Genomic DNA, 19,462 nt, shown 5'->3' with positions numbered 1-19,462 from the left:
TTATAAAGTTTTGTACACTTCGAGTCATCAAAACTTAAATTTTTGAAAAGAAATGCGGATATCCTGGAGGGGCCGTCATATTCTACAGTGGTAAATATTCTCTAAAATTTATGGGAATGACTTATGCGTAAAATATACGACTAAAGGAGACAGTACGCTTCCAAAAATAAAGTTGTTAAAAGAAAAAAGCAAGCTTTATTTGGCAATACACCTGATTATTTAAAGAATCCTTTCCCAAGCAGCATATCCGGGTGTATCCTTAATCAGGAGGGATATACTTTTACTGAATATTACTGAAAGTTCTTCGTTTTCAATATAGAGTGAATATGCATCCATATTCTAATACAATCTTTCTGTATTCCCAAGTTTTAAAGGGGGGTTCTATTCAAATGAACCAAATTTTTTACTTAAATTTTTGACTTTATTTTGTTTTCCTTGCATAATTCTTATACAAATTGGATTTGAATGCAAATGAATGACTAAGTTTACTCCAAACACATGAACAAAATATAATATAACTTAAAAACTTCATATCTTGTATAATTCGGAAAAAATGGATGTTAAAAACAATTTTGCAGGGGGGTTCTATTCAAGTGAGCGGCAGTGTAAATATGGACGATTTCATATTGTCTTTTTGATTAAAATGTAAAAATTGTTGTTTGTTTGTTGTCGGTTTATAAAAGAAAAATAGAATTATTAAAAAAAAATCTCAGCATTTTATACACAAAATAACAAGAAAAAATGGGAAAAGTCCTTTGCACTCATTTGAGAAATAGTAATAAAATTAGAATTAAAATAAATACACAAATTTGTACATTCATTAGCCAAAATTTACTGTTTGCAGTCTTTAAAAATAATTTGAAAAATGTAAGCATTTCCGCAAAAAATTTAAGCTCTGTTCCAGAACTAAAAAGTTTTTACAATTTTTACCACTTTTACACATTTTGCGTTCCCATACACAAAATTTATATGAAAATCATTTACGACTTTTACAACTTTTACGACTTTTACCACTTTATAAATTACGGAAATAGGCCATTAATATTAATTGCCTTTTTTATAGGTGAACAACATTTAATGCAATACATCCGCCGTTGTTTAAGGTAGATGTATTAGCAATCTGTTACAACATTAGTCGTTACGTGCCTGAGGTTACCAGTTTTTACCACTTTTTACCCGCAAAGTGTTTCCTTACTTTAAGAAGCATACAATTTATATGACAGCAGCTGACCACTTTTACCATTTTTTTGCCACTGTTACCATTTTTAAAAGTAAAGGAACAGACCAATTGTGTGTGTTCGTTTACTCAAAATTTGTAAAAATTGTTGCTGGATGTTGTTCGTTTACTCTACAGTACAATGCAAAAGATCTTAGCCAATTACGAGAAGTTACTGAACTTGTACAAATTTGTACAAATTGTTAAGTAAACGAACACACCTAATGTCAAAAGGGTTTTGTAAACATAAACAATTTTCTTATTTTCTTAGCACTACTTCATTCCGAAATTATTATTCAATGTATTGTTCAACAAATTTCACAAATATTCACATTTTCTCATTCATAATTTTGTTTTTTAGTTTTTTTTTAAATAGCATCAACACACCAATGACGGTAATCAAAAACAATTTGATGAAAAAGTGTCCGATTTCACTCAGAAATCCCCATATGTCGATGGTCTGACAAGCAAGTTTTTCGAAACCAATTTCGTTAAAGTTTCTTTTCCACACACGTTTACGTGAAATTTAAGATTTTTTAGTGTCCTCTTTATTTTACAATTCGTGTTTGTTGTGTTTCTCATACCAATAAAACAAAACAAACATAAATAAACCAAAAAAAAAAAAACACAAAATAATTAACATTAATAACACTGTGCTACAGTGAAAATTTGCAGGGGTTCTGATACATAAATTCGGTATTGTGGGAGTCCATGGAACACGAAAATACCTTTGGTTTCTTTGGATCACTTCGTTTTTTGATTTTAATGCGTTTTTGTCACACTTAAATCACTATAACTTAACCATTTGTTACCCGATTTTTAAAAATTATGGCTTGTTCGAAAGACATGTGGAAAAAAGAAGTTATGTCCGTTTTAAGTTGAAAATCCAAGAAACCCCGTTTTCACTACATTTACCGTTATAAACTCAAAAAACGAAGTGACCCAAAGAAAACAAAGGTATTTTCGTCTTCAATGGACTCCCACAAAACTGAATATATGCATCAGAACCCCTACAAAAATTTTCTTTCAACTTTTGTAGCACAGTGTAATTAAGTTAATATTAATAGTTAAATTTTCACTATTGCATTGATTAAATGTTTTTATTAAATCTTTTTATGCTAGTTTTGTTGTTAACGTTTGCTTGAGAAAATAAAAATGAAAGTAAATGGAAGAAAAAATCTTGCAACGAATAACAAGAAGAGGCAACACAACAAACACAGGAAACCATGAACATGGGTTTCACTACTTCATACCCCTCGCCTTTAAACTTCACGTCGCCATGTTGAAATCGTGCTAGTCTGACCATCGACTATAGAAATGTTCAGAATTTGTTTCAGTATTTATAAAATCCAGTGGATTTCGAAACATACATGTAATAGTACGTTTATATATAACCGGATTTAAAGGCCAGAACGGAATCAATCGTCGCTTCCTTCCCCAAATGCCAAATTATAAAGGAATGCCAGAGCCTCCTAAAGGAAAACGCAGGCGGATTTGCAAAGAGGCTCTGGCATTCCTTTATAATTTGACATTTGGGGAAGCAAGCGACGATTGATTCCGTTCTGGCCTTTAAATCCGGTTATATATAAACGTACTATTAACGATTGTTTTGAGTTATTTATGTGCTTAAAGTGACTCCAATTTTTTTCCAAAAAGCTCATCTATAAAAACTTTAAAAGCTTTTTGTTGTGCGTGAGCTTTTTTGTATCGAATCACCTTGTAATTAAGATTTTATCAAATCTTATGCAAAAGCTCATCAAAATATGACAAAGGGATGTGAGGTTGTAAAAAAGTCATAACCCTATTATTTACATTTTTCAAATAACTGTAAACACAAACACACAAAAACAAACAGAAGCAGAAAAATAGAAAAAATATTAAATAAAAATAAAATGGATGTAGCTTTAATTTAATATAAATTGTAAACAACATATTTAATAGCAATTTGTCAGATTATTTTTTGCAGTATTCCATTCCATTTTTAATTTTCAAGCAATTCTTTTTGCAAATTCGCGCATGTATACATACGTAAACAAAGATCAGCTGACTGGCATCTTATATCATTTTAGATTAGTCTAAACAACTAGGATTTGAAAGTTGGATGTAGAAATCGAGTCCATTTAAAATGACTAGTCTAAACGGGCTATAAAGCTGGGTACACATTATGTGTGTTCGTTTACTCAAAATTTGTACAAATTGTTACTGGATGTTGTTCGTTTATTCTACAGTACAATGCAAAAGACCTTAGCAGATTACGAGAAGTTACTGAACTTGTACAAATTTGTACAAATTGTTTAGTAAACGAACACACCTATTATCAGTTTTGAATGACAGCTTTTTTGTTGCTTGCTAGTGTGGCGTTCATTTTTGTCATTCATCATGCAACCACAAAATGTTTTGTGGTTGCTGGACGGTTTGACAGTTATCGATAATTGCGAAATATCGCCATTCAAAACTGACAATCTACACAATCGATCTACAAAATTTGACAATTCGTGTGAGAAGAATAAAAACTTTTACAAAAACAGGGTGTAAATCCTACCGTAAGCAACAGTGCTATCAACTTTTATTTAAACTTTTCATTCATAATTTTGCGTTTTTATTTTACCGATTTTTGTCGGTAATGCTTGGTTTACATTTACGAAATCCACTCGATTTCAACTGTCAATTCCATAGCTCAAACGTCGAAATCGAGTGGATTTCGTAAATGTAAACCAAGCATAACTGAAAAAACGAGTTACAGAATTCCCCTACAGACGATTCGTTCTCTATTCATCGTTCAACTCCGAACGACAAATTAATTACTTAATTTTCAACCATTCATTTACATTGTTCAGTTTAAATTACTCTCCGAACAACGATAAAATATGTGCCATCTCTAACAAATGTGAGTATTTATCGAAATAAATTAATTATGACAGGCAAAATACAAAATTTAAAAATGCTGTAAAACATTAGAATACATTCAAAGCCTAGTAAATTTTTTCTTCTCTTTCAGTTACATTTCTTGTCAATTGCTTTAAATTCAAGTAGAAATCCAAAAACTAAAATCAAATGCGTGCTTAAAAATTAGTATAGCAAAAAAATATTTTGGCAGGTCTCTCTCTCGTTAATATTGAAAATAGAAAATTTAAAAAATATATTGAAAACAACAAAACTTTGAGAAAAAAATAGGAAACATGAATAAGAGGAATATAATTTAATATTAAATAGATATTTGATGGAAGGACAATTAATTTTCCAGTTCATGTCAACTAATTTTACATGTTTTTGGTTGAAACTTCCTTTAAAATTAACAAACAAAAGTATAAAAATATAAACTATGTTGGCATGAAGTATGTACGACGTCGACGAAAAGTTCTAATAAAAGTTAACAACATTCATTCTATCGGTAGAACTTTACGACTGTTTTTATTGTTCTCTCATGAACATTTTTACCAGAAAAGTAAAGGAACGGAAAAATGGTAAATCTGGCAGCAATGTCAAAAAGAAACATAAAAAATCAATTTTCCTATTTTATTTCACAGTTTTTAATTTAGTTTTGTCAGCGTTCGACTTTTTCTTCTGTTTTTCGTCCATTTTCTTCTTCATTGTGAAATAATTGTCAATCAAAAGTCGAAAAATCAGTTCTGCCATTTTTTACCTGCAGAAATTTTGCTTACCACAGGCTAGTAGAAGAGAAAGCTATTTTCGCTATCTCTCCTCTCTCACTCTCTTAAAAATTGCTTCCAGTTTTGCCACTTTTCGGGGTTAAGGAACGCTTTGCAGGTTAAAAATGGTAAAAATGGTAACCTCAGGTAAGTAAAGGAACACAGCTAGTGTTATCCGTATAAAAAATTTCATCTATCAAAATGATGTGTGAACCCATGTGTAACTTTTTCGTTTTAGAGCCCTTCCTATTTTTGTATGTACAATAAATAGAAAACAGCTGATTTGTTTGTTTCGATGAAAGCTGCTGAAAGAAATAATTTCTTAAAGAAACTTAAATAAATCGATTTGATAAAGGATTTGTTTACATTTAAAGGTTATGTCACACAAAAAACATATACTGGTGTAATAGCAAAAATTATAAATCATATGTAAAATGTCATTTTTCGCACACACAAAGAATTACACGAGGACAAACAAATTCAAAACACATGAAATACACGTAATGTAATATAGCTAGAATGTACCAAAAAACATCGGTAATTACCGAAATTATAAGCATTTTAAATTTACCGACAATTGTCGGTAACTCAAAAAATGAGTTAGAGAATCGCACTACTGATTTACTAACACATACATACATTTGTCGGCTGTTTTCCAGCTGTCCATCATTTTTTCATAGACAGTCGGGTTAACAAATTTTTGACATTTTTGTAAAAATAAGTGAGATATTAATTGTAATGTGCTGAAAACAAAAGAAAATATGTGAACGGAAAAAAAAACGACGATTTTCATTCCAAATTTCACAACTGTTGTCTGGACGTCTACGTCACACAGACAAGTTTTGGGGTTTTGACAATACATGTACTCAACTGTCCTGTCATGTGTAAACACAGGGTAAAGGGCTAGTTTGAACATGGCATAAAGGAAAATAGAAAGCACTACTTTTTAGATAGTTGGCAACATTGATTATTCTCCATTTACTTCCACTCAGCGTTGTATACGAACTGTACTATTAAAGGAGTATCCTCCTCATCTGTAGCGGTAACATTTTTTCACCGTTGCAAACGGCAAGGAACAGTTGAAAGTCACGAACATCTTCATATATAAGCAAATTTAATTTTTTCTCCTTTCGTGCGTATGAATATCTAGAAGGAAAAGAACATAATTTGCCAGTGTCGTTTTACTAAACAACGGTTTTATAACAAAAATTGTATTCAATGCTAGTAAAATTTATTGAAATTGAAAAGTTTACGGGAAGTTAAAAAATCTTTTCATGATATCTGTGATATTTTTCCTGTGTGATATTTTCTCAATTCAACTTTGTGTGTGTGCGGTCTATCCGACATTGACGACCTCGTTCGAGGCCAATATGCAATGTTCTCGTTAATTTTGCGGTGGAAGAAGAAAATTCATTCAAATGGTCGGTCGTTCTTCTTTAGTGCAGAAGCGTTACAGAAAGTTTTTTATTGAAAATAAATAAATGGTCCTAAGGGATGGCCTGGTGAAAATTATGGTGATATATATGTTATTGTGAACAAACAACTTGAAAACTGTATAACCAATCACGCTTTAACCGGTTGGTATTCTTTTGTGGCAGGAAAATGCATTTATTGTGATTAACAGTTGTGGAAAAATGGTGAGTTTGCCTGTACTGTGAAAACTTCAGAGACATGTGTGTATGTATGGGTATCTATCTATCTATACGACGATGGCAGTGTACAAGCGTTTCGAATTTGCTCTTTATATAACTCTCTAGATTTTCCACCGACAACTATTTCAAATCGTTCGCAGTAAGAAGTCGAGAATGTTACAGCATGTGTCAGTGAGTGAGTGGATCAGGTGTTTGTGTCTCAAAAGTCGTTTGGAACTGTTAATAAATCAAATAATGTCCAGATATCCATCGTAGCTAGTGTAATTCGTAATTCGTTTGGTTTGCTGAGTTGGTGGTAGGTGGTGACAGTGGTAATTGTAAAGTGGTGGTAGTTTATCGATTTTCCCCCTTAAAAGTTAACGTTAATCGTTCTTTGCTCCTTTGTTTTAGCTGTCACTCTTTGTCGTGTGACCCAATGACTGTTGATAATATTCAGTGTTTTTTGTTCGTTTTCGTTTTGGTATTTGTATTCATAATGGGGTGGTAAATTGTAAAGACGTAAATTAGCCAACAACTTATTATTTATTTTTAGAGATTTTTGTTTGTGTTTAAGTGTGTGACATGTAATCGAAGTTATTTTTGAATAACCCAGTTATCCACAACCCCTTTTTGGTGATGAAATATTATTGCGGGGGAAGGAAGGTTTTTATTTCATTCTAGTAGCTGTATATTATATGAATATGTGTAATTCTGTTACGAAAATTGTTAGTACAACGTAGTTGAACTGTTGTTATACGGATTTATTTGTTTATTGTCTTACCAAATGTCAAATGACTATTGCTAACCGAAGAGAGGAGTCAAGATTCGACGATTTGTTGGATCATTATTATTATATTACGAAAGTGCCTTCCAAAAAATTGTGATCTACAATGAATCGACTATGCATTGTTTAGCTTAACTTTGTTCGAATTACTAACAAACTCCTGTTATTGTATACAATAACAGTTTTGATTGAAAACAAAAATTGATATTTTTTCAAAAATCATAAGTTTGGTAGTAGTTCGAACGAATTTGAATTCGAATGTTCACAGATAGGCCAAAGGTCTCAAAAAAGTTGTATGCACGTGAGTTTTGTGGAAAGAAATTTAAAAGGAACATTTGAGTTGCTAGACGAATCGAAATAAAATTCTGATTTTCGGGACAATCTCGGACAAATCACTGAAGAAATATTTGAAAAACGACAGAAAATATAACTATTGTAGGAGATTTGGTTCTGAGATCCTGAAAAATATCGTGTACAAAATCCATGAAGAGAAAAAAAGGGGAATGTATTGTAAGGCATGGGTGCACAGTGGTCCACCGAATTTTGCCCCCCCACGCACAGGCGCCATCTATACATAAATGAGGGAATAAATTATTTTTTTTGTTGTTTTTAAATTTTTCTTCGTTATAGTAATTCCATGGTACAATAAAGTAGAGGTAGGCCAGGTATGAAAATCGCTGAAAAATACAACCCTGCAGCCATGGTATAAAACGTCAAATGGCATGGTACAATAACAAAGGTAGATGTATCTGCATAGCTTCACTGTTTATATGTTAAAAGTACCAAATAGAGTTAAAAATAAAAATGACTTTAGCTAGGATCCAGAATATTGTTGCTAGAAAAGTGTTCCAAAAGTTGTTCCCAAACTTATGACAGTGTAAAAATGTCATAATCTTATTTTCTACTTGACAAGTTTGGCTGATCTAACATCGTGATTGCTGGCATCCGATTTGCAGATATATTTCAGCTAGAATTTTTACAAAAATTATAATTTTTACATTCCCGTACTTTTGGAAAAAATTTCAATTTGACGAATCGTTCATTCGCAAGAAGTACTAATAAAAAAATTAACAATTTAATTTTGCCACGCGAATAAAAATGCTTTGAACTTGTTTTTAATTTTAAGATATAGCGTTGCAGCATAAGTTTTTTGTTGGAACAATTCAACTCTGCATCTACCTTTATTATTGCGTAATGTTTGACAGAATAGGCCATAATAAGAAAAAATTGTAATCAGCTGTTAGCTGTGGCCTACCTGTAATTATTCTACCATGAGTAATTCCCATATATTAGGTCTGTCTGGTTACTTTCCCAGCAAGTATTGTCCAGTAAGAACTTTCTCTGAGAGTAAGGAGTTTTTATTCTCTTTTGCTAGAAAATTGTAAAAAGTAAACATACACCTTCCCTGCAAAAACCAGCAAGCAATCAGCTGACTTGCCAAAACAGAACAATTTGTGTGCCAATGAAGGAACCAAAGGAAGCAAATATCTTGTATTTTATTAAAAATAAAAAACGAAAATAAACTATAAACTAAATAAACTATTTTTTCCACTTTGCAAATTTGTTCTTTAAAACACAATAAGACATTGCTAATTCCATAATAAAATTGTTTTTCATTTTCACAAACATAAATCAACGACAAATTAAAAACAGATGATTGATTGTTTTCAGGAAGAAGAAGAGTTGTAAACGTTTGCTAGAAGAAATTTGTCCAGCAAGAATTTGCAAAGTCTCAGTGAAAGAACTGCCAAAAATGTCTGAAAAAAGACTACACGGCGAGAGTATAATCTGCTCGATTTCGAGCGTATATTACTCCCAATTGAAGAAAAATAGGACTGCTCACTCTCGGATTTTGGATCTATGATTTTTATTTATTACTAGCAGACCCCGGTCCGCGTTGGTGGTCTATCATAATGAGTTTTAATGACAAGTTTTTATGGACTTTATGCTTGACAATTCAAAAATAGGTATTTCCTACTTCACTTCTTTGATCTATTGTAAACGGAGAATTTTAATTTTATCAAAAGATTTTGTCTGTAACCTTTCTTTTATCTTACGACTTTGTCGGATTTTTCGCCCATTAATGCTGTTTAGGATTTATTATCGTCCATGTCTCAGTCTTTATCCTAAAGCGATTTAGGGCCTGTTTCACTATGTCCAAAGAAAATTATTGCAAAAAAAACATCTAAACTTTGGTTTTCATGGCAATATTGACTTTGTGTTTGCTTTAAAACAACTACGAAATTTTAAAATCACACGCAGAGAAAAAATATTTTTCGCTTTTGTTGGAACAAAAATATCTGTTTTGGTTCCAAAAATGTATTTGTTTTGTTCAAACATTGTAATCCAAATCCAAAAATACCATCTTTTGTTCCAAACATAGAAAACAAAAACAACTTTCGAAATTCCGCAATATTGTAAAAATAGTTAACAATACCGATTGTAGGAACTATCATAATCTAATTTTGTTTACAAAAGGTATTGTCAACCCAGAAAACCACCCAGAAATTTTTGATTTGAGTGTATATACTTCTCATATACACTTTTCGCATAACTTGGATATAAATGTCGCGTATAATATTGCAATCATTGATGAAGACAATACATGGTTTGCTGCATTGGCTGACAACAAAGACAAACAAAAAGCCACAAGCACCCACCACAACATGAGGAATAATTAAACACCATAACAAACTCCGGTATAACACCAAACCTCAAAGCACAATGAAGAGTCTCCTTGTTGGTATACATACACACAAAGATAGAGGCATCATGTCATACAAACAAAACTCACCATAATTGTTTTTTTTTTCAACAAAACCCAATTGTTGGAATCACAATACTACATTTGGAATTTAACAATATCTTTACAATGCATATTTTGCTCTTCGAATATTGTTGGATCAATCATATTTTTTTCTCTGCGTGCATACATGAGTTGTTTTTCGTTCGTTTTCATTTTCGTTCGACATAGTGAAACAGGCTGTTAATTATAAAAGTTAAAAACAAATTGTTAAATCGAATTCGCCCGCTTATTCAGACCTATATTTTCTAGTTTTTCATGGCTGATGGACAAATGAACCTCACCATTTAAGGACATTTGTAAATATATAGTTTTTCTTGATCGGGGGCGCAACCACTGTTGTCTCGAAAATTAATTTGCAAGCCGATGTACCCATAAGTTTAGCAAATATAGGGATTATAAAACAATAGGCCCCGAAATTCGTCTACAAATATAGTGCATTTTGGACCACTGGACATTCCTGAACATTTTCTGAAAATTGCATGAAATTAGGTTGAGAAGTTTTGGAAAAATAATGTATCGAAAAGAGTGGGCGTGGTCAAAACGTGGGAGTGGTTCGGTATTTTGGCTCCAAATATGTATACACACAACCCGATTCCTCCCAAAATTTTTGCTGAAACCGATATAATCATAAGGTTGACTTAGAAATATAGCGTTTAAAAGAATGTATGTGTACATTTCTAAACCTATACATGCGTAATTTTTGCAAATATAGCGTTTTTAAAAATATCGCATAGAGGTGTTGCCATCGCTGTACAGTTCCTGACAATTTCAGGAGAATCGGTTCAGTAGTTTTGTAGATGTAACATATTTTAACAAGTGGGCGAGATCAAGCATTTGGGTCCTAAAAAGTGGGTAAGGTCGGAGACACAACCACAATTGTCTCGCAAATTAATTTTCAAACCGAAATTCAACAAAATATGTAGCCCATTTTCACCGGGAGCCATCCCTGTACATTCACTGTTTTTGTAGAAAAACTTAAAGTTGAAAAAAGTGGGCGTAAAAGTAGGCGTGGACAAATTTTCTTTGCATAAAAACCTAAGTTGGGTTATGGCGAACATTTCAAAAAGTATCCAAATCGGTCCAGCCGTTCTCAACTGATGTCATTACCAACGAACGACATTTGATTTTTATTTTATTTTTATTAGGATTTATTTTTATTAGGATGAATGTCATTATTATACCCTCAGCCTTTAGGTTAAAGAGGGTATATGCACTTTGATACGACTAATGTGTCACATTGAAATAATGGTTTTAGAGCCCAAGTATGTTTGCACGAAATCTGTTTCAGACAATTTGGAGTCGGTTTAGCCATGTCCGTCCGTCTGTCTGGCTGGTACGCACGACAACACTCGAACGGATCAAGCGATTCGAACAAAATGTTGAACTCCGCAATATTTTGCCCAAACTTAGCTTAAGTTCGAAGATGGGTCATATCGGTCCACTCCTTCGGGTACCTCCCCCACAAAAGTTCAAAACTTTTCCCTAAAATTGTGCGCACGATAACTCTCGAAGGTAGTATTCGATTTGGTCCAAACTTTGCACATCGTAATATTTCTACCAGATATTGATCTGGGGCTCAATTCTGTTTCTATGAAAATGTGAAATGAAAACTTGTATAAAGAAGAAAACAGTCAAATGAAAAAAATCATAAAGGACATATTTTTCTTAATTTAAATTTTCATAGAACGGAAATCCAGTCCCTGTAATCTGTAATTTTTTGATTTACCGACAAAAATCGGTAAAACTGAAACACAAAATTATGAATGAAAAGTTTTAATTAATGTTGGCAGCACTTTTGACATCGGTATGAATTAACGACTACTACATTTTGGTCGCTATCCTACCAAAAAATGACGTTAATGCAGAAATTATTAGCATTATAATTTTACCGATTTTTGTCGGAAAATAGAAAAATGAGTTACAGAATTCCATTACAGGTTTGAATATGAACTATATCGGTCCACTCTTTACGGTACCTCCCACACAAAATTTCGGAAAAGTATCGGTAACAACCTCCTCTCGAATCGTTTTTTTTTTGTTGCATCAGGTTGTACTCTGGTCCCGTTTTACGACAATACAAGTTCTTTCAGGGGCAAGTCGACACGTCCTGAGAAAATGGCCTGAAAGCCGTGAAAAACTTTTATGGCACCATGTGTAGTGGATGGAGCGCACGATAACTCTCAAACGGATCAACCGATTCCGTCCAATAATTCCTTCGTAATATTTTGTCCTAACTATTTTTAAGTTCGAAGATGGGGCAACTCCTTCAGGTACCTCCTCCACAGCAGTTTTCAAATTTTCGCTAAAATGATGCGCACGATAATTCTCGAAAACAGTAACGCATTTGGTCCATACTTAGCACATCGTGATATTTCGTGATATATTTTCTTCAAACTTTGCTTGCGGGGGGTTGTCAAATTAGGTTGGTTCATTTGCATACTTCCTTTTGTCCATATTTACATTAAGCAATTTTCCTTGCGGCAATTGTCAGTTTGTAGGTGAGAGAGGGTTTGAGAGGCAAAAGGTTACCATATGCTTCACCTCTCTCTCTCTCTCCATCAAACTGACAATTGCCGCAAGGAAAATTACCTAATAATATGGACTTTGTTTTCTAATAGTAGTTTGTTTAATAGGGTGATGATTTTTTAAAACCTCATCTCCCTGTGTCATATTTCCATGAGTTTTTGTTTAAGATTATATAAAATCGTACATATAACGTGATTCGATAAAAGCTTCACTCACAAAATGATTTTCAATTTATTATTCATAATTTTGGGCCAAATTTTGAAGGCACTGTAAGCAGATAAAAAATATGTAAAGTTCATATTCGTACACACCTAAACAATGAATAAAATCGTTATTAATTCCATATTTTATATGCTAACATGAAACAATTGATGGGAATTACTATGTCTCGGGCCACACTAGAGTAATTTCAATGAAATTTTGACATGAAAGTTTGCATTTTTTGGAAAGAAAGCATAATTTCAAGAAACTAGTGTACACGGTTTCGTGTGTTCTGCAATTTTGCTTTGTTGCAATATTCGTATGAAACAAACAGACCGTTTTATTTTACATTTTCTTTTACTTTCTTGTCAAAATTTCAGTGAAATTAATCTTAGTGTGGCCCGGGACTATAATGAAGAAATTTTTTAAAATAACAAAACAAATGTTTAAATTATTCCGTCATTTAGGTATGAATGGCGCCTGTGTGGGTGGCAAAGTTCGTATTCGTACACCTAGAAGCACTATATATTTGTGGAATATAAGGATTTTTCAAAAAAAAAAAAAATGCCATTCATATTTGTTATTTTCTTCTTTTGGAATGCCTGTGCTATAGAAAAATGTAAAAATAACGAAATTTTTTTTTAATAATTTTGCATGAATAAAAGTCGGACAAACATTCGAAATACTTAAGAATAATGTGATAGATATAATGACTAACTGTGGCAATTTATTCTCGATTTTCGGACGAAAATAGCTAATATCGGTCCTTCTGAAACAATATTTAAGGTCTCAAATGAAAATAAATGTTGCCAAAGTTTGGAATTGCAATGAAACATAATCCGGGCTAAGGTAACGTAAAGACATTTTTGGTTTCTAAGTCTTAAAAATCGCAAATTTCATTCCATATTTGGTCTAAAACTTTTTGTAATTTTAGAAAACAGCGAAGAAATTCATGTCATGTTAAGACATATCGGAAATTACGAGAATAATTAATATATGAAAATTTCCCCGAAAATGATGCATTTATTCAATAAGTAAACCCATAACTCTTTCCTGGCTAATTTAATTAATTCCTTTGACATTTATGTATTCTAGAAATAAAACCATTATTTTTGCAATTTTATCAACCATAACCATCTTTTATAAGTTGTGTTCGTTTACGCGATAATTTGTACAAATTTGTACAAATTGTTACGGGATGTTGTTCGTTTACACAATTATCCAGCAAAAGAGAGCGAATTGAGAGAGCACTTTTGACAGTTGTGTGACTGAGAACTTACAAATTCTTGCTGGGAAAATTTGTCCAGTAAGAATTCATAAGTTAGATCAGCTGTTCATTAATCAGTTGTTTTGCGTTAAACAAACAAATTGAAAACAAAACAAACAAGAGTTTGCAGAATAAATTTATTTTTTAACACTTTCAAAGGAAAAAAGCAAGTAAAAATAAAAAAGAACTTTTGCAGCTGTTATCTTGCAAGTGTTTTGCTAGATGCTGTTCGTTTACTTTTTGTAATTTTTTCTCTTGTGAGAGTAAAATTGGTATTTATTCTCAGTAACTTCTTGCTGAGTAAATGTTACGGGAAAAGTAAACGAACACACCTATAGTAAGCGCAGAATTTCAGTCTCACACAGACAATATGAAGACTGTTATAACTTAACTGTTGCTCATAATGTCTCACAGACATAATATGATTTTCGAAACTGTATTCTAAAACTTCAATACATTTTATCTCAAATATAAAACGAAACTTGCGAATGTTGCGACGTAGAAACCAAAAATGTCGTTACGTTACCTTAGCCCGGATTAGGTTTCGTTGCATTTCCAAACGCTGGCAACATTAATTTTCATACGAGACCTCGAATAATGTTGCAGAAGCACTACCAGTAGCTATTTCCGTCCAAATTTCGAGAATAGTTAATCATATCTGTGACATTTTTCTTAAGTATTTCGAATCTTCGTCCCATTTTCTATGCAGGCAACATTTTTAATCACATTGTCGTTATTTTTTAAATTTTTTCTGTAGCACATGCATTCCAAAAAAAGAAAAGAACAGAGTTGAATGGTATTTTGCTCGAAAAACCCTTAAACACCACGAATACATAGTGCTTCTAGATGTACGAATACGATCTTTGCCACGGAATAAATTGAAAAAATTGTTTTGTTATTTTTAAATCTTTCTTCGTTATAGCAATTCCCATCAATTGTTTCATATTTGCATACAAAATATGGAATTAATAACGATTTCATTAATTTTTGAGGGGTGTACGAATATGAACTTTACATACTGTATGTATTTTTTCTAATCCAGAATTTTTAATGATCTACTAATTTTACTAATTTTTTTGCGATATCATAAAGGAAAAATTGTTATCGTAGTAACATTTGTAGATTCTTGCAGGTTCTTGAATAAAGCAAAATAAAATCATCAAACACACAAGGAAGTAAAATATTCACGTTTTCATTGAAGATGATGAATTTCAGTGAGAGGTTGTCCTTGTAGCGGTAGAAGTTGTATAAGTATTGCATAACTATGATCGCACGCACACAGCACTGGTTGCTTCGGACAAAGCTAATTGAAGATTCATATTTTTTCCAGTGTGTCTTCAAGCATTTGAGAGCTTGGGTAGTCAATCAGAGCTAGAGACAGTTTTTCAAAATCTTCAGCGGGGAACAATTGACTACTGAATCAATGATCAGCCCATGAATATGAAATGAGTGAATGAATAGATTTTACTCGACCTTATCTGGGTTTCAGCCATCAGAATAAACGCAAAAAAACGAGATTGGCACGAGAGTTCCAGCGTGCATGGCAGATGTTTGGGATCAGGGATGCCAACCGTTCCGAGGTAAAAATCGCTACAGCCACATACGCACCATAGGTCTGTAGCGATTTTAACCTTAAAACAGTTGTCATTCCTGCTTTAACAGTGGTTTTTGTACGACAAAAATCACCACAAGTAGCGTGAAAACCACCAACTTGGCACCCCTGTTTGGGATATACTTAAACTTTACAAAAGACACCTCAATCTTCTCAGGGAAGTGACGGAAGAGAAACTTCAAGTCGTCTCTCCAGCCGCCAGTTTCCTTAATGTCGTTTTACCATTGCTGAAGGCTTTCAACTGGGCACATTTGATTATCAAATCTTGCACAAAATAGTTCTCGATGTTTGGTGGTTTACGAACGGAGAACACAATTCAGCACATGATGCTGACAACTAATGAACTTGGGTGTGGGTGGGATGACCTTTCTCTTTGAACATTTGCTTGAGTCGAACCACAACGCCTGTCTTATCGCAGCCAACATTATTTCTATAGATTCATTCTTGAGGTGCTCTCAAGGCGCTTATCATCAAAGTGCATGGTCTACTTCCATTTCAATTTCTCTCTTTATACCACACATGTCTTTGTGCATTTGTGTGTAAAATACATACGGAAACGAAATAGACTCATAGTCCTTTTGAGGATATAAATAGAATCACTTTCTGAGTCCATTTATACAGGTCCGTCCATCCGTACGCAATACACAGGTCGCATTTATTGTCCGATTCAGCTGAAAATTGGGGAATATAATTTTTTTAGCCATAGGAAGAACGCTCTTTTTTTTCGGTGAACGGTTCAGATTTGGATATAGCTCCCGTATTTGTTGCACCAAACACGCTATATACATATTACCGATTTCGATTAAATTTAAAGCGTGTTCCTGAATTCTGTCTAGAAATAAATGTGACAAATTATATCGAAATCTGTCCAGATTTTGATATAGCTTCCATATATACCCAGCAAAATTTATTTGAAGTTGTTCCTTGTGAAGTAGTGATTGAATAGCTTTTTTTGAAGCAGTCCACGCAGAGTCATGAAAAATGCAGTCCGTTCTTCACATTTTGACAATGTCCGATTTGAATCCATTTCATAAATTTTTCACATTTTAGAAATTTCAAAATTTTGCAAAAAAAAACTTAAAAAGACAAAGAACATAATTTGTTTCTTGTTAATTATAATAACAGCAATATGTTTGCATCCATAAAAAGTAATTTGTATACAATAAATAATAAAAGTGATTTCGAACTACATCTTTGTTTGTAGCCAAAGAAGTAGTTGAATCATATGTTGTTGTGATTTATTCACTACAAAGAACTAATGCAAACTGTGTGCTTAAGAAGTAAATTAGACAGTATCCTCACTGCACCATGCCCTTGTAAAAATCATGACTTCTTTCACGTAAAAAGATGTAGTCCGAAATCACTTGCACTCATGATTTAACTACTTCTTTGGCTACAAACATTTTGCTGGGTATTTTTCCCCGATCTTACGTATTTGCTGCACCAAACACCTTATAATATACACATAGCCCAGAAAGCCTACGTTCACCTTACTACTTTTCAAAAATGATACTAAAACATTACATAAATAGGAATATCTTCAGCAAAGGGTTCTGAATCAACTACATAATTACCAAGATGCGATTTTGTGCGTTTTTAAGTTATATATCACTTTTTTGAAGGTGCCCTCCTTGCAGAAAAAATTATTTTTTTTAATTTTTTGTTTAGTGAAGGAAATATTAAACACAAATAGCATCCGATTTGAACTAAAAAGATATTTTCTTTAAAGAAATATTCGCAATGTATTGTAAAAATGTACAGACGTGCTGTGGTCAACATTTTTATACCCTCCACCATAGTATGGAGGGTATATTAAGTTTGTCATTCTGTTTGTAACACATCGAACTAATCATTTGCGACCCTATAAAGTATATATATTCTTGATCAGGATAAAATTCTAAGACGATCTAGCCATGTCCGTCTGTTGTAATCACTCTAGCGTCCGCAATAATTGAGATAGAGTGCGGAAATTTTGCACCCGAGGGTATTTTTTCCATAGGCAGGTCAAGTTCGAAGATGGGCTATATCGGTCCACTTTTTGGTATAGCCCCCATATAACGGTACCTCCGGATTTGAGGTATTTTGACGTTATTCGCCACATTTGCAGACCGAATTAGCTATAATTTGGCACTTAGGGTTCCTAGTGATCAACAAACTTATATCCCAAAGGATATGGGCATAGGTCCATATTTTGGTATAGCCCCCATATAACGGTACCTCCCGATTTTCGGTATTTTGAGAATTTTAGCCACAATTTGTAACCGAACTATCTGCAATTTGACATTTGAGGTTCTCAGTGGTCACGAAACATCCCCACCAAACATCGTCAACATAGGCCCATGTTTTGGTATAGCCCCTATATAACGGTACCTCCCAATTTTCGGTATTTTGAGAACTTTAGCTACAGTTTTTAACCGAAATAGATGTAATTTGACATTTGAAGTTCTCAGTGGTCATAAAACATCTCCAAAGAAACATCGTCAACACAGGTCCATGTTTTGGTATAGCCCCCATATAACGGTATCTCCCGATTTTCGGTATTTTGAGAATTTTAGCTGCAATTTTTAACCGAGCTAGCTGTAATGATCGGTATTTTGAGAATTTTAGCTACAATTTTGTATATTCCAAAAATAATCGTCAATTTAGGTCCATGTTTTGGTACATCCCCCATATAACTGTTCCTCCCGATTTTCGGGAATTTTCAGTGGTCACGAAATTTCTTCACTAAAATTCGTCAACATGGGTCCATTTTTGAGGGTCTACATTGTATTGATGAAACTACCCTCAATTTGACTCTTGAAGTTCCCTGCAGCTATAAAACTTTTCCGCCAAAAAATTTAAAGATAGGTTGACTCTTTGATATAGCCCCGTAGGTGGTACCTTTCACCTAGCTGAACACATTTTTTTAGATTAGATTAGATTAGATTAGATAACACTGTGCAACAAAATGGAGGTGAAAGTCTGGGGCACGGAAAATTCCTCTTGGGGAAGAAAGGCCTTGGTGAGTATATTATGAACCCCCAAGGACAGATCCGCCGTGAGTCGAACTTCCGCGTTACGGCGTGATGAAATTTTTGTTAGAGACTGTGTGGGCCATCAGGAATTAGTCGTTATATCTTTGTTCAATGTTGCTTAAGTGCTCTACAAAAACAACAAACAAAGATATAATGCTAATTCAGGATGGCTTACAGGGTCTCTTGCAAAAACTTCATCACGCCATAACGCTGAAGTTAGACTCACGGCGCATCTGTCCTTCGGGGTTTTTAATATACACACACCAAGGGCTTTCATCTCCAAAAGGAATTATCTCTGCCCCAACATTTGTGTTCACAGTGTAATTTAAGCAGTAGTGGGAGGCAGTAGGAGTCTAACCATTGTCGAAAAGTTGTTCCACCTAAAATTGTAAAAGGACCCTAATTATTCCATTTTAATTAAGACTATTTTATGGTGGAGGGTATAAAAAGTTCGGCCCGGCCGAACTTAACGATGTTTCACTCGTGAGACTGAAGTTCCCGACTGTTCATTTTTGGAATAACTTTAATATAATGGCAGGACACGGGTCATATGTTTTTTTCTGCGGACTCGTAGAATATATCTTTGGTCACCTCGTTCTTGCCTTCAGTGCATTTTGAAAAAATGTTGCTTTTATCTGAATTGTAGCAAGTCTTTCACCCGGCGGGTTGAAACTAGGGACCAAGGGCTGGATTCTTGTTCTATTAAAATTTGAAATGAAAAATATTTCCTTTATAATTTTTTTCATTTAACAGTT

The 19,462-nt window shown here is 33.4% G+C and overlaps 1 protein-coding gene across 2 annotated transcripts in view; it reads left to right on the top strand.

Moving 5' to 3' along the window:
• The first annotated feature begins 5,921 nt into the window (after positions 1-5,921).
• Sik2 (Salt-inducible kinase 2) overlaps positions 5,922-19,462 on the top strand; it is a 57,767-nt gene continuing 44,226 nt past the window's right edge. The window contains exon 1 of one of the 2 annotated variants that reach the window (XM_073978565.1): positions 5,922-6,503. The gene's annotated coding sequence lies outside the window, so the exon portion shown is untranslated. Of the gene's footprint in view, positions 6,504-6,654; positions 6,814-19,462 lie in introns of those variants that run through there. The other variant, XM_073978567.1, reaches the window with a different exon arrangement.

The sequence above is a fragment of the Musca autumnalis genome, unplaced genomic scaffold (genome assembly GCF_047663935.1).
Source record: "Musca autumnalis isolate F117 unplaced genomic scaffold, ASM4766393v1 scaffold_3, whole genome shotgun sequence".
NCBI lineage: Eukaryota > Metazoa > Arthropoda > Insecta > Diptera > Muscidae > Musca > Musca autumnalis.
The sequence above is the reverse complement of the archived record's forward strand: the minus strand, read 5'-3'. Positions and strand labels throughout refer to the sequence as shown.